The 16,673-nt window shown below is 40.5% G+C and overlaps 2 protein-coding genes across 4 annotated transcripts in view; both read left to right on the top strand.

The window, feature by feature from the left end:
* The window catches only part of RARB (retinoic acid receptor beta), a 770,770-nt gene that overhangs the window by 465,591 nt on the left and 288,506 nt on the right, over positions 1–16,673 (top strand). The window lies entirely within an intron of this gene.
* OXSM (3-oxoacyl-ACP synthase, mitochondrial) overlaps positions 13,969–16,673 on the top strand; it is a 488,173-nt gene continuing 485,468 nt past the window's right edge. Inside the window, exon 1 of the mRNA XM_050779493.1 lies at positions 13,969–13,980. The gene's annotated coding sequence lies outside the window, so the exon portion shown is untranslated. The remainder of the gene's footprint in view (positions 13,981–16,673) is intronic.

The following is a 16,673-nucleotide window of genomic DNA, read 5'->3' as shown; positions in this document are numbered from 1 at the left end:
TTGTTTTCTTGTAATCTGAAACAGCTTTTATCAAAAACCTAATTCATAAAGCAAAGCTAATCATGTACAGGGAAAAGCAGATTTTCATGGGATTTTTTTCCTTTAAATTATCAGCATAATTACAGTCTTAGTTTTTTTCTTTTTGTTTTGTCCCCTGTTAAAACCTAGACATGATCCCATTTTTTCCCCTCATTCCCCATTCTAGTCTCATGCCTGGGACTAATTAGACAAGACAAATCATTGGAAGAACATTTATCTTTATCCAAGAGGTTGTTTTCAGAATTTTTTTGATGTTGTCCTAGATTTCTACTTTTTTAGAGGCTTTTTGAAATGACAGATGGGCTCGACTGCTTTTAATGCCTGGTGGGGCCAGGAAGAATTGCATTCACTTATGTGTGTGTGTATATACATATGAGAAACATTAATTTTTAATTTACTCTGTTTACCTTGAGAAACTGCCAGTGAATGATTCAGATATTCCACAGAAAGGGACTTTCTTTTGTAATATAGGACAAAAGATAGCTAAGCACGTGTTCTTTCTTCAAAGCAGAGGTTCAGGGTAGGGGTAATAGTATTTATTTGTGCAGCTTACAAAAGGACTACTTTGACTATGTAAACACTCATATAATTTTATTAAGAGTTGCTACCAAATCTTTTTTTGAGACAGAGTCTTGCTCTGTCACCCAGGCTGAAGTGCAGTGGTGCAATCTTGACTCACTGCAACCTCCACCTCCCGGGTTCAAGCGATTCTCCTGCTTCAGTTTCCTGAGTAGCTGGGATTACAGGCATGCGCCACCATGCCCGGCTAATTTTTGTATTTTTAGTAGAGATGGGGTTTCACTATGTTGGTCTGGCTGGTCTCGAACTCCCAACCTCTTGACCCACCCGCCTTGGCCTCTAGTATATGCTTAAAAACTCAGCTGAGATACAGAGATAGGGATGGCATAGCCAGAGAAGGCTATGCCGACATTCCTTTCATTCAACAATTCTTTGTGTGTCTGTGTTTTAGAATCAAATCCCAGGATGGTGATTTGCATAGTATTGAGTTAAGCTTGCCTCTAATTTTTAGTTCCAGGTATGACACTAGCTTTGGGGATTCCAGCAATCTTCCTCCTCTGTCTTGTAACTGGGTGTCTCAGGAGATCGGATGCATGGGGTCTACTGTTTCCAAGGAGGAGAAAAACTTCTCAGCTTCCCTGAGGGGGTAGAGGATGAGAATTGGAACATTCTAAAGGAATTTCTAATAACTTACATCTACAACCTGATCCATGGGCGTGGAGGCTTCTTTAACTCTGCCCAATTGTCCAAGAACCCCTCAAGGATTCCCTCAGACTGAAGGTGGGGTTGGGAGACAGACCTGACTCCAAATTCCTGGAGAGACCTGGAATATCTGAAATACCGATATTAAGATTCCCTTGTATGATTATGCTAATGTGCATTCCACATCTAAGGGGTCACTGTTCACATCATAGATATCATAGACTTGCATAGTTATTAAAACAGCTTTCTGGTAATGGCATTAAGGTGACTTGTTCATATAAGGTCAGTGTGTTAGCCCAGGTTTACATAACGTAAAAACTGTTTATTATTAGTTTGGGGTTTTTATAATAAGTAACATTTAGTGAGTATTTATTGGAGAATGATGGTTGACCTCTCCCCTCAAGGCAGACTTCTTAACCTCAATTCAGAGGATCCTTCAACTTTAATAGCAAAAAAAAGAAAGATGCATCTTCATTCTCACTGCAGCCTCGACATTTTCAGGTCCAGGTGATCCTCCCACCTCAGCCTCCCAAGTAGGTGGTACTACAGGCATGCACCACCATGCATGGCTAACTTTTGTATTTATTTTGTAGAGAAAGAGTCTCACCATGTTGCCCAGGCTGGTCTCAAACTCTTGCACTCAAGCAATCCTCCCTCCTTGGCCTCCCAAATTGCTGGGATTACAGGCATGAGCCACCACACCTGGCCCACCTCACTCCTAAATGAAATTTGAAATTATGAATGAAAGTAACCACAGTATTACAAGCAGTGCCTGTGATTTTTTAATATCACATTTAATTGTTGCAATATTTCAATTTTTAAAAAAGACAGTTATTTTTTAAAGTTTTTAAAAGTTTTAAAATTGGTTTTCTTTATAATCCTGTATGTTTTATTTTAGGAACATTATTCTGATAAGAAGTTTACAACCCTCATCAGCCTACTAAAAGGTCTGTGGCACCAAAGAAAAGAAAATTTCAGAGATTCTCCTGTAGGAAGTTAAAGACTAGAAAATAGTAATTTCTTCATCTTTCCTGTTCGAGAATAATTTGCCTTTGCCCTCTTGCAGCTGACTGTGGAAAAGTCAAATAATTGCATAAGAATCTACCTGAACAGTTTGCTTCCTATGTCTAATTGCCATGCCATATAATTACAACTATGCATAGCATTAAATATGTGTCAAATTGATTTTTAAAATTCATTTGATTCGATTTCAACACCAAGCTCTGTTCATTTAAGCATAGTCTTCAGAGTTTATACCTTCATCAGATATGGTTGAGGAGTAGATGATATCACATGAAATAATTTGAGAACCACTGCTCTAAATTTAACCTGTGTTTCTGTTATCACTGCTGCTGTGTGTCTGATAAACACTCTCTTATATGACAAAACATGACAGTTTTCTACAAAATGTCCTTGCATTATAATTTGTTCAGCACAAATGTGTAACTCCTCAATGTGGAAAAATGATTAAGATGCTGTAAAATGTGGCACAATGTCTAGATCTTGTCTTTGTGGAGGAAGAAGAGTGAGTATGTGCTGAACAATAATTTTTCACAATGTGTAAGACTCTTGGTCTAACCATTAATAGAGACAATCTAGTCTCTGAATCATTAACTGCAAATTCTAGAAGAAAGAATATGACTGTCTACTTTGGATATCCTTCTTGATCCATTGAAGAGGCACAGGGACAGGGTCTCACGGTACAAATAGTTCTGCAGGGACCTTTGCAGGCAGAGGGCAGTTTTCTGAGAAGTACAGAAGGAACCAAAGCTTTCTGTAACAGGATCATAAAGGCTTAAAAAGGAGAGACCATAATAGTTACTCAGGGAAGCTAGGACTGTATGTATCTCCACTGTTTGAATCACTTTTAGCTGCTGCTATAATAAAATACAAACCATCGGCCAGGCACGGTGGCTCATGCCTGTAATCCCACCACTTTGGGAGGCCGAGGCAGGCAGATTGCCTGAGCTCAGGAGTCTGTGACAAGCCTGGGCAACATGGTGAAACCCCATCTCTACTAAAATATGAAAAAAAAAAAAAAAAAAATTAGCTGGCCATGGTGGTGGGTACCTGTAATCCCAGCTACCCGGGAGGCTGAGGCAGGAGAATTGCTTGAACCCAGGAGGCAGAGGTTTCAGTGAGCCAAGATTGCACCACTGCACTCCAGCCTGAGCTACAGAGCAAGACTCCACCTCAAAAAATAAATAAATAAATAAATAAATAAATAAATAAATAAATCTGATTTACAATGGTTTGACTTAGATTTTTCAACTTTACAATGGGAGGTAACCTCATTGTGAGTTGAGAAACATTTGGATTTATGGCAGTTTGACTTAATTTTTTTTTTTTTTTACTTTATGATGTGTTTATCAGGGTATTAAAGGAATTTTTCACTTCTGTTTTATTTATGATAGTTTTAACTTACTATGGTTTTATCAGGACATAACCTCATTATAAGTTGAGGAGCATCTGTACTACAGTCTGAATACCAATGGGGTTAGTCTTCCTCAGCTAGCTGGGGCCTCTCCATTTTGTGCATATCTTCTGTGGGAGGATCCTCCCTTGCATGTCTTGGGCTGTTATAGACTGATGTTGAGGCAGCCCTAGGGCACTGTTGGCTCGAGCTTTTACAGGAGGTACAGAGTTACTCACAGCTCTGTGCTGGTGATATAATCATGGCTACCTTCTCCTTATCACCATAAGGTCCTGCATGTTCCTCCATTTCTATGTAGTGCATTCATATTGTGTTGTAGAACGTGGATATGTACTTGTTAATTATATCTCTTATTTCTGCATTTTGTATGGAGATGGGCCTGGGCATTAATTTTGGCAGGTGTTCCATCTACCATCTTAAACTGGAAATCTAGCAGAGCTTTAGAACACTGAGGATTCTAGAAGCAGGACTTAAAGTGTTAGTCTTGACAAGAACAAAGACCCTGTGCTCCTGTCCCTAACATCTGAGGTTCTTGCGGTGGCAGTTTCAATTACTTACGGCTTCAGCCCCAGTGGAAGGTGGCACCAATATCACATCTGAGAAAGTATCTTTGGCATAGGTGCCAGACCATTGGTGTCAGCGCTGGGGTCATGGTGCTAGAGACACATCTTCAGTAGCCCCACAAATAGCAGAGGCCCAAGTAATTGTCACTACTAAAAGGGACCTAGCAGGAGAAAAGGACAATGGCCCACAGGAGTGAAATCAGTTGACACACATGAGAAACTAACAGCAAAACCATAGCAAGTCCTCACACTAAGTTCACATTAATGCCAAGAAGAATAAATAAAAGTGAGTCATAATCACAATGAGATACCACTTTATACTCACTACCATGACTAAAACCAAAAAGTCAGACAATAACAGGGATAAGGAGAATTTGGAAGCCTCCTATATTGCTAGTGAAATTATAAAATGCAGCAATAGCTTTGAAAAACAGTCTGGCATTTCTCAAAAGGTTAAGCAAAGATTAAGCTTATAAACCAGCAATTCCACTCCTAGGATATACTCAAAGGAATTGAAAACATGTCTCACAAAACCTAGAATGTGAAAGTTCTTGCAGCATTATTCATTATTGTAAATAACCCAAATATTCAACTGATGAGTGGATAAACAAATGTGCTATATCCACAAAATGGAATATTATTCAGTCATAAAAAATGAAGTGCCAATACATGTTACAACATGGATAAACCCTGAATACATTATGATGAGTAAAAGAAGCCAGTCACAAAGGCCGTATACTGTATGATCCCATTTAGATGCAATATTCAGAATAGGTAAATATGACCGAAAGTAGATTAGTAGCTTCCAGGGGCTAGGGACAAGGGACAATGGGGAGTGAGTGTTAATGGGCATGGGGTTTCCTTGGGAGATGATGAAAATGTTTCAAGATTAGATAGTGGTGATATTTGCACACCTTTGTGAACAGACTTAAAACCACCGAGTAGTATACTATAAAAGGGTGAATTTCATGTTATTGTGAATTGTATCTCAAGCCATTTTTTAAAAAACCTCCACCAAAGCTGGGCTGTGCCCCCATGGAAATCATACAAGGTCCTGTGAGTATGATTCCATTTATCCACCCTTATGTGGATTGGATGTTAAAGTGCTGTTCCCCATTTGTCACAGAATTTGTGTGTATGTAAGAGAAAGGGAGATAAATTGCTTTTTTAGTATTTTTCTTTACATATAAGCTTCTCTATTTCTAAGGGAGCTAGACTAGACAATAATCTGAATGACAAGCTCATTGCTCTCTTTAGAATGTTCTGACCCTTGATGGCCGTCAGAGCCTGAATGTATTCCCTTATTTCCTTGAGTTCTTTCTCAGTAGGCTCCTTGGTCCTTTATATAGACAACCTCTTGACATGCTCAGCAGGTCCAGCCTCAAAGCCTATATTATATTCTGAAGAACTTTTGGGAGGTATTATTGTCTCCACTCACAGGTGAGAAAACCTAAGCCAGAGAGACTGTGACCCAAGAAGCAAAGAAAACTGATGCTGATTTTATCCTCCCAAGTTTGCCAAGCCCCTTTAATCTGATTCTTCAAGTGCTTTTAACAGTGAACTCCTGTTGACTGCATTTGTCACAGGACTTTCTGCTTAGTAATGACTGCAATTAAGCTAGAACATAATATTTGACAACAATAGCAGAGCTGAGCTCCCATTAATTTTTTTGAGCTAGTCCAAGGACTAAGTGAAGCAAAAGGCCGTGACTGACTGAGTGCCAAAATGAAGACCCATGTCCCCTCTGACGTTAGCTGAATGTCTCTCTAATCTCCTGGGATCTTTTGCTGGGCAGATACCAGTAGACATTTGCCACATGGTTGAAACCTCATTGAGAAAAAACGATTTCTTTTCTGCATGGTACTGTTCATAAGCTCTCTTCCCTCAATAAATGTGTGTGTTATTTAGTTGCTCAGGTTTCCTTCTTTGTGAAACTGGGGGACAATAACAACTTACCACAATCACTGGCGGCATTTCAGTAAAGCCACTTTGAGTTCCATAGAGCCACAACCAGCCTGGCAGCATGTTTTTATTTTATTTTGCTTGGTCTGGGTTTGTTTCTTAATTGCAAATTGCCAAGTCCAGGGTTCAAAGATGAAATGTGACTGTGGGTGGCCCACAGGTTTAATGAGGCTTGTGAATATGGCCAGATCATATCCAATATACTCCTGAGGCTTGGTGATGCCTGCTACGAAAAAGGACACTGAACAGCCCCTAAGTTCCCGAAAAAATGGAAAACATAGTGGATCCTCCTAGACCCATCTTGACTTTAGTAGTATGAGTACATGCACACCTTTTCTTTGCTAACCTTAAAAATAAATCTATATGCACAGATGATAGCTGAACCCAAAACCCAAGCATCCAGACTTCCATTCCATCACTAAACAGAACCGTCTGGCAGATAGTCAAGGCCTTCTACATCCCAGCTGTACTGGGCTCCTCTAACCTTATTTTCAGTGCTTCCTAAGAAGACTTCTTTATTCAGTTCTGCTCATCTCCTCTTTCTTTGGCATTAAACATTTGCTCCATTTCCACATCTTTTTCCCCTTCTGCTTAGAAGGCCCTGTAAGATCCCCTCTACTTGCTGATGATCCCAAATCTTACCACCTCTATGACATGTCTGCCATAACTGCTATGCCTAGTATTGCCCTCTTAGATGGTCTGTTTCCTCACTCTTCAACTTGTCTCTATCTTCACTCTTTCAGACTTTTTCATCAACCTTGATCAATTCTAGCTGGTGAGCCCACATTTGGAATAAACTTTGACTCTTTTTCTCCTCTCATGCCCAAAATCTAATCCTTCCACAACTCTTTGGGCTTTATCTTTAAAGTCATCCAGAATCTAACCACTGATTCCTACTTCCACCACTACCGCCCTAGTCCACGTACCATTTGATTTCACCTGGGTTATTATAGTAGTCAGTTAATTAGTGTCCTTGCTTCTGCTCTTGTCCTTATAGACTGACCTCTGCCCAGTAACTGAGTGATCCTTTTACAATGCAAGTCCAGTCATGTCCCTCCCTATTCAAAGCTCTCTAATGGCCTTTAGAAGAACACCTGATCTCACCAGTTTCTGCCATGACACAATAACAATTTAGACTTAATCCAGTGGTATTTTTATTTGTGATAATGATAGCATTTGACAAGTGTTTACCCTACAAGAGACATTGTTCTAAGCCTTTGACATATTCAGGGTTGCTGTACCCTACAGGTGACGTTACAGTTCAGAAACTGAGATACAAAGAGGCCAGGAGACTTTCACAGTGTGCACAACCAGAACTAGGATTCGAACCATGAGAGAGCCCATACTCTACACCACTGCCGCCTCCTGCCTCTGGACGGTAGGATGCACTGAGATGTGCTGCAACCTGCATAATTATACCTTCATTTCAATTTGAAACACTTCAATAAGGAGCCCAGTACTCTCTTTATTTTATTCTGTTTGCAAATGTATCAGTGTGTGAGTTTAACTGTAGGAGGAGAGATTTTAAGGAAGGAAAAAGAGAAAAAGACTGGAGCCTGCATTAATTAGGTAAACCCACGTCCTCAGACAGCAGTGCCCCAGAGCCAAGCTGGAAGCCAAGAAATTTGTTTTAAAAATATGATATCTCCCAAGCTGAAGATTACGTCAAATATATGGTGATATACCACCCAAAAGGCAAAAGCCACAGTTTGCTTGTTTCAAAACTTATTTTTAAATGGCTTGGCTGCTTCTCAGAGCCGTACCACAAGCAACAGGCTGCAGTTTCTATGCAAGGGTTGCAAAGTTGTCTTGAGAACATGAATTGTGGTCTTGCCCAGAGGCTCTGAACCTTTAGTAGAATCACCCCAACCCCACAGATATCAGGCAGGCCAGCCAGGCAGCTGGCTGTCATATCTGTCCCACCTGAGCCGTGGTGTCCACAGCTCTCCTACCTAGTGGGGGAGATACTGCATTTGTTGAATAGCAGAGAGAGCTTGGGGTTCAACAAAAATTTCCTCAAAAAGAGTAAAATGTCACACAGTGGTATAAAAAATAAGGAAAAGGGTCCTTGGGTGTTATATTAGTGGTGTAACTCGAGATTGAAGAGTAAAGTGTAACGGAGTGGTTATTTGAAACATATAAACATTCAGATGATGAACGTTTGCAGCCTGTCTGGTACCCACCTTGTCCCAAGTGCCAATCTCTTCAGTTGTTTCTGCTACTTAAGAAAGACACTATCTAATTTGCCATATAGACAGCTTCAATGGAGCTGTAAGTATTTGGGGGAAAGAGTTTGGTAGTGTTAACCTGGCCTGTCCTCTGCTGTGTTATAAACAGTTGTTATCTGAAACAATTGAGAACACAGGGAATAAAAAGACCCAATTATGCACCAGGAAGTCCAGTGCCCCATTTTTGGAGAAGGAAAGTGACAGGGCATTGAGTTTCATTGATTGGGTCTCCGTGGCAGGCCAGCTGCCCCCCAGGAAGGCCTGGTATTCCTGTCCTCTCCGTGAACCTGCCTGAAAGGGATATAGGAGTTATTGGGTAATCAGGACTTGTCAGCACCTCGGTTATGCAGGATGCTTCAATCCGATAATGTGAATGGAACCTGTAATAGGGCTGATGAAAAGCACTCCAGTTTCAAAAGGGCCTTGAATGATTTTTTGTTCATTTTCTGTTTACATGTAATGTGTTATTGATGTCATTACCTTATAATACGGCAGCTTGTTTCATAGAAAAACCAGGAATTATTCATTCTTTAAAAAAAAAAAAAAAAAAAAAAAAGACTTAAAAGAAAAAGAAGAAGGAAAGAAAGAAACCCTGTTACGTGAGGAAAATTGCATTCGAATGCTGCAACTGAAACATATTGATTTTCTGGCACTAGACTTTTTAGATTAAAAATGCCAATGCTAAATCCTTTCATGACCTATAGTTCATATGAAGTTCGCATGTCATTTACTATTATTCTGGGGTAAAAAAAAAAGCTGAATCTTTAATGAAAACATGGTTGGAAAGAATGTCTGCCGTTTCCACAATTTGCATACCATTATAATAATGCCTGATTATGAGCTAAACATGCTGAGAGTGGGATGGGTTGAACATTTCTCTTACTTCAAATCAGAAGTCATTTGTCTATTTGAATTGTCTGCTTGGCTTGGCTCCATCCTTGGTGGGAGTCATGGCTGTGCACTCTTTTCATTGTCCAGGCTTGTTAGGGTTGGTGCATTAAGCTCCCCATGCTAAGACAGATACATTCCTTCACATTCTACTAGTGCCAGAGATTTATGTATGTCTGGTCTTACTGTAGTCTAGAAAACACTCATGATACCAGTTAGCTATTTATCCAAATTAGTTAAAAATTGTAATATAGATCAGGCGCAATGACTCATGCCTGTAATCCCTCAGGATGAGGCAGGCGGATCAATAGAGAACCGGAGTTCAAGACCAGCCTGGACAACATAGTAAACATATGGGAAACCCCGTGTCTACTAAAAATACAAAAAAGTACCTGGGTGTGGTGGTACACACCTGTAATCTCAGCTGCCCGGGAAGCTGAGGCACAAGAATCGCTGGAACCTAGGAGGCGGAGATTGCAGTGAACTGAGATCATACTACCACACTCCAGCTTTTGAGACAGAATGAAACTCTGCCTCAAAAAAAAAAAAAAAAAAAATCTGTAATATGGCCATGTAAGTTCTCGGCATAGTGTTGATATGATTGCATGATTACTGCCAATCTCAAAAGTCCCTTAGCCAACACACAAATTCCTCAATGGCATCTCTGGTCACAGTTTTTGGTTTCCAACAGTGAGCCAGGTTTGAAAGTTATGCAAAAATATCTTCATTTCCTCTTTTGTATTTTCAAGCTATTATCACAAATACTTGTGCTTTGATCAGAGCTTTCTGTACCCCCTGCTAAGCCAGGAATTATTTAGTTTATTTGTCGTTGGACAGAGATGAGTAGGTCCTATAACATTTTGGCCTCTGTCACTAGAATGAGGACGAGGCACTCAGAGGGTGTAGATTTCTTAGATAAGCAGCTTCTCTAGCTAGAATCTTTCTCAGTGTCTGTAGTAGGGGGTTGCAAACTAACGTCCACAAACTAAATGCTACCCCAAACCTGCTTTTATAAATAAAGTTTTATTGGAACACAATCATGTTCATTTGTTTACATATTATCTATGGCTGGTTTTATACTACAGCAGCAGGGTTGAGTAGTTGCAATAGAGATCATATGGCCAGCAAAGCCTAAAATATTTACTATCTGGCCCTTTACGGAAAAAGTTGGCTAATCCCTGCCCTGTAGGATTGTGTTCCTCTAAAACGTTCTCCTAAATTATGGTGCCCACGAGTAGGTACAGCTGTAGGTCCAGCAGTGAGTGCAGGAGTAGATACCATGGAACTTAAAATCATGTGTTTGAGTGAGATGGAATCTTAGAAATCACCTCGTCTTAATTTCCACATGGCCGATGTTTGATTACCACAATAATCTTTTTGCTATTGGGGAACCTTTTAAGTCTCCAAACATGCCATTCTGTATTTTGATAGTTCTGTAAGGAACTCTTCTTGGTATCAAGTACAAATCTATCTCCTTGTAAGTTCTTTACCTTGGTCATATTCCTATGCTTTGCCGGCATACGGACAAGGATGAATGCTCTTCAACACAACAATCACTCAGCTATTAAAAACTATTATCATTTTCTCCCTGAGTGTTTTTTGTTTTGTTTTGTTTTTGTTTTTGAGACAGTCTTGCTCTCTTGCCCAGGCTGGAGTGCAGTGGTGTGATCTCGGCTTACTGCAACCACCGCCTCCCAGGTTCAAGCGATTGTCGTGCCTCAGCCTCCTGAGTAGGTGGGAATGCATCACCATGCCCAGCTAATTTTTGTATTTTTAGCAGAGACAGGGTTTCACCATGTTGGCCAGGCTGGTCTTGAACTCCTGACCTCAAATGATCCACCTGCCTTGGCCTCCCAAAGTGCTGGGATTACAGGCATGAGCCACTGCACCCAGCCTCTGTGAGTATTTTCTAATTCAAGTTAAATATTCCAATTTACTTTCTTTGTTCCTCTTGTGGCAGAATATTGAGCTCTTTAGCAATCCAGTCATGTTCCTCTGTTTGCACTAATCCCTCACTAGGCACTAACATGATATCCCAGATGTGGTTCTACCAATGTGGAGTTAGGCAGAATTATCACCTCCATCATTCTAGAAGTTATATTTCTGTTAATGTAACCTAAAATTTAATTCACCTTTGGGGAAACCGCATCACTGTTGATTCAGACTCTCCATGAAATCAACCAAAACCCCTTTGTTGATCTGTAGAAAAGTACCTTGCTGATTTTCCTAACTTTCTCTTTTTTCCTGTCCCCAGTCATTTCTGCCTGCATTGTGCCACTATTCTTTTTTTTTTTTTTTTTTTTTTGTAGACGGACTCTTGCTCTGTTGCTCCGGCTGGAGTGCAGTGGTGTGATCTTGGCTCACTACAAGTTCCGCCTCCTGGGTTCACACCATTCTCCCGCCTCAGCCTCCCAAGTAGCTGGGACTACAGGCGCCCGCCACCATGCCTGGCTAATTTTTTGTATTTTTAGCAGAGATGGGGTTTCACCGTGTTAGCCAGGATGGTGTCGATCTCCTGACCTGGTGATCCACCCGCCTCGGCCTCCCAAAGTGCTAGGATTAGAGGCATGAGCCACCGCGCCCAGCCTCATAATTGCTTCTTACCTGAGAAGTAACGAAACAGATGTCTCGAATTCCCTTGTACATTACCCACACACATGAAGGATGGCTTCTTCCAGGCTGTTTATTCTTCTTCAACCTACTTGATGGCTTTAAAGAAACTAAAGGCACTGAAGGCAAAGATTCTTCATGAAAGTCGCAAAGGCTGCTCTACAGGTATTTATTGCCTCTTCCCCTGTTAGCAGCATGGTAGGATTGCCCTTGCTGGCCCCTTATGGTTGAACAGGCCATGCGATGAAGTCTGACCTGTGAATTTGGAGTGAAAATGATGTGTGTAGCTTCCAGGCCAACCATTTGTCTGCACATTTAAAACCCTCCAGTGCTCTTTCTCTTTGGCATTGTGACCAGCAGCACTCAAGATGGTGGCTGTTTTGCTAGTCTGGGTCTCATCGTAAGGTGAGATGGAGCAGAGTTTCCTGCTAACTCATGGTGGATATGGAGCATGAGTGAGAAATAGTCCTTCATTTTTATAAGTGGCTGAAGTTTGAGCATTGTTTTTGCAACACAGCCTCGTCTGTATGACTGATACTCAGATTTTCTAGGCACTCATTCATTCAACATTAGGTCAATATTTTTTGGTACCTAGTATGTGAAAAGCACTCAGAGTTATCACAATGAACAAAAGTCTCTACCCTTGTGGAAATAGGGGGTTTGGACATTTCATGTAGTAACCACATGAGACCTGGACCGCTCCAGATACCGTGTAGCAGACAAAATGCAGTATGTTCAGAGTGTTTCTTCAGATACGTGATTGTCCATGAACACTTTTAGAAAGAGTCTAGGCTGGGAGCTGGAATGCCAGGGGTTTAAGTGCTACTTTTACCACTCATCTACTGCGTGACTATGGGCTGACAACCATCCCTGTCTGGGCTACCATTTTCTTTCCCCCTCTCTATTCACACATGACTCCACTCTGTACCATCTGTGCCAGTGGTTGTTCAACAGCTCCTTGAATGTTTTTCGAAACAGCATGTACAGCACTTCCTCAGGCAGTGCCTATGTCAGTGTTTTTACTCTGAAGCACTTAGGTTCTGGAAGCCATGAGATATAGCCAGAATTTGCATGTGAATAAATTTGTTACTCAGTTTATATTCTGTGCCAACCACTGCCTTGAACTGCACACTCCGGAAATTAAAGGCGATGTATACATAATGGCCCTGAAACTTCAAGTCCAATGGAACAGATGAGACTGCCACTTAGGTACGAGGATACAACATTTGATGCTAAACTGTGGGTCAAGGTCAGAAGAAAAGAAGTTTAGGGGGGGATTAGCGCAATCAGGGAAGGCTTCATAGAGGGTGTTGGGGTTTTTCCAAGCCTTGAAGATCTTTATATTCTAAGTAGGTGGCAGGCATAAAGGAGAGGCATATCAGACAGGGCGGCCACCTCAAGAAGGGGAAAGAGAGGATGCACATGGCATATTTGTGAAAACAGAATTGAGTACCAGCTGCAAGTACAAAGAATGGGAGTGAAGACCAGATTCTGAACCGCCCTGTGTGGACAATTATTAGAAGAGTCCACTGGTACGAATTTTAAAAGATACAGCACTAGCCATCCATACAGTTTGGGTCGGTACTAAAGGATATCTTCATTTCCTCCTCATAGAGGCCTCCTGTAGCTAAAAAAAGAACTTTGCAAATCTGGACTTTTTCCTTTTGTCACATATTCTCTGTTTATAGTTTTTATTTAATTAACAAAAGCTATACTATCAAATATGTAGATGTTCCCCCCAAACATTTCCCATTGGTGGCAGATAGTGCCAGATCAGTATTCACGGCGGGGTAGCCGAGGGCTTCCACAAGGGAAGCAGGGTGAGGTTTATGCCTGTCTTTGCTCTGTAACAAAATGTTCGGAGAAGGGAAACATGGAAAGGAATATCATTGCCAAATGGGTTCCATTCTTCATATAAGTGATGGCTTTATTTTGCCTTTCAATAAGAATGGCTTTCCCCAGGGCACATATGGTACATAGACAGTTCAGGCTCATGACACAAACTCAAAAAACGCAAGGAATGACAGTGGGGGATGTGGATACTCACACTCAAGCTCTGCCTGCTGGTTGACCTCCTAAGAAATTCTGCCTCCTTGTTCAAGTCAGTTACCCTGAAATCTCCATACAGAAGTTCAAGTGAAACACAACTCATTAATGTTGTACTTGGTTAGAAAAAAAAAAAAGGAAAAAAAGTATGTAAAAAAATAAATGCTTGTGTTCAAAATACGGGTTCTTTGGGGGAGATGAGTTGTTTCCTGTGGTGTTTAGGGAAGTGGTTAATGAACTTATTGACTACAAGGCAATCATTTTTGAAATGCCAAGGATGATGGGGGTAGAATCAGACACGGAAGAAAAATTAATGTGTTATTTTCTATAAACGGAAAGGAGGAATTTGAGGTAATTACTTTTCTGAAAATTAAGGTTATCATTAAAAGTAATATACTGACTTTTCTGTAGATTTTGATAGCTTTCAAAACACATTCATATTCATTGTTTCATTTGATTCTCAAAACAACCCCAGGAGGTAGGCAGAGTGGATTTTTTTTTTTTCATTTTCCAGATAAAGACCTAAGATTTTGAGAAGTTAAAGGACTCAGGATTATATCGCTAATAAGCGGTATGTCAGGATTGAAAATTCAGACCTTCCGACTCAACTCTGGTCAAGTACAGAGGAAAAGTAAAGGCTGGGAGTTAAAAGTGGGTTTGTAAAATGCAATTAATTGAAGTATAATTTAGTGAGTGAGAGCTCTCTCTGGAGTAGAAATTGCAAATAGAAGCCTGAGGTAATCATCTAGCAGCAGATGAGCTTGTACAATTGTGGCCCAAACAATAGTCACAAAGTTTTTTCAATTGTTAAAAACATTTAAAAATCGGGACATTTCATAATAAAAATCTAGATTTCTAACCTCTCTTTTACAATCTGCATAGATGGCCCCACTGGGGAACATTCCCATGCAGCCACAGCCAGGAGGAACTTGGGAGCAGCTGTCCTTCTTAGATGGTCATAAGCTCTCTGGTTCGCCTCAATCTTGCCACTCCCTGTTGCCGCCAGTCCTGGTGACCAATGGTCTGTTGATATTTTCCATCACACTGTACTGCTGCTTTTCTCCACCCATCTGTATCACATCCTGGATTCTAGAGGCATTTGAATTTGTGTCTTCAAGTCTGGAGGCAGCATCCAGGCTCTATCCATTTCTACCTAATTTGAATGTGGGCAGATTGCTTTCCAGGTCAAGGCTTCCATTTCTGTTTCCATTCTATAAAATAGGGATGATGGTGGTGGAATGTAGTGGATATCTGTTTGTTGTTTTTGTTTTTGTTTTCCCAGCATTAATCCTTTCTTTGGACGTTCCCGTCTTATGGGAATAAGAAGACCCACTTGTTTTTTCTCTCGGATGAGTGACCCTGGCTACTCCAATCAAATGTAGATAAACCAGACTTAGAATTAAGAGTTAGTGACCCAAACAGACATGCATGTGTGGTTCGGTTTGCAAGATCTACATCAGGTTTCTAGAGACAGCCCTGGCAGATACGTCAGTGGTTGATACCATTCAAAATTCATTATCAGTACATTGGTGGCTTGAACTGGAATGCTTATGCCTAATGTAGGAAGTAAGTAGGTTTCCCCAACTCCCTGGTATGATGTCAGCGATTATCTCTGGTTGTGAAACTTCTTCGTCTGGTTCCCTGGACCTTCCAGAGATTTTGCAAGCTCTTTAATATACTGTAGTGCTTGTCTTTTGCTAACTGGCTCCCAGATCTCTTCTCCACCTTTCTCCTATTCTACTCTGTGTTGCTTTAGGTAACTAAAATTCATTTCCTAAGCTCCTATGTCAGCAAGTTTATAGGATCTAAAGTTTATGCAATTTGGGGGCTGTCTTTAGTCATAATACAAAATTATACATACAAAATTATGTACAAAAGGGAATATTTATTTCCTAGGAGAAAAAAATAACAGTCCAGGCGTGGTGGTTCACACCTGTAATTCTAGCACTTTGGGAGGTCCAGGCAGAAAGATCGCTTGAGCCCAGGAGTTCACGACCAGCCTGGGCAACATAGTGAGACCTCATCTCTACAAAAAAGAAAAAAAAAATAGCTAGGTGTGATGGTATGCATCTGTAGTCTCAGATACTTGGGAGGCTGAGGCAGGAGGATCCCTGGAGCCCAGGAGTTGGAGGTTGCAATGAGCTGTGATCATACCACTGTATTCCAGCCTGGGTGACACAGCCAGACTCTTTCTCAAAAAAAAATCGTAAAACATTACAAATCTTAAAAATTTACTCAGAATTTTAAAAATCAAGAACAAATAAAAAATCTGGAAAAATATGGTCTTATTTTATTAACTGTTGAGATATATCTCATAATTTTTTCCTAGAATTTTTAGCTTCATCTTTGTTTCTTTTTATAACAATAATTTTCTATAGGAAAAGCAGAAATATAATTGTCTTTCCTCAGTATGCTAATTGGAATTTACTTTTTTATTACTGACAATTTAGAAAAGTTCCCATTCATAACATTATTAATCTTACATAAATTGTAGGGATCATTGTCAATTGTGGGAAAACCTCTATCAAGTTGTTTTCACAGGAGAGCTGTAAGATTTTAAGATAGTTTAAGTTTCTTGTGTTGCAACCAATGAGTCTGTCATCAGTTTCTTGGGGTTGAGACATCTGAGGTGAATGCCAGGTAAAATGGCACAATGGGTGTGTGTATATTACTACAATCCAT

The sequence above is a fragment of the Macaca thibetana genome, chromosome 2, assembly GCF_024542745.1.
Source record: "Macaca thibetana thibetana isolate TM-01 chromosome 2, ASM2454274v1, whole genome shotgun sequence".
Lineage (NCBI taxonomy): Eukaryota > Metazoa > Chordata > Mammalia > Primates > Cercopithecidae > Macaca > Macaca thibetana.
The sequence above is the reverse complement of the archived record's forward strand: the minus strand, read 5'-3'. Positions and strand labels throughout refer to the sequence as shown.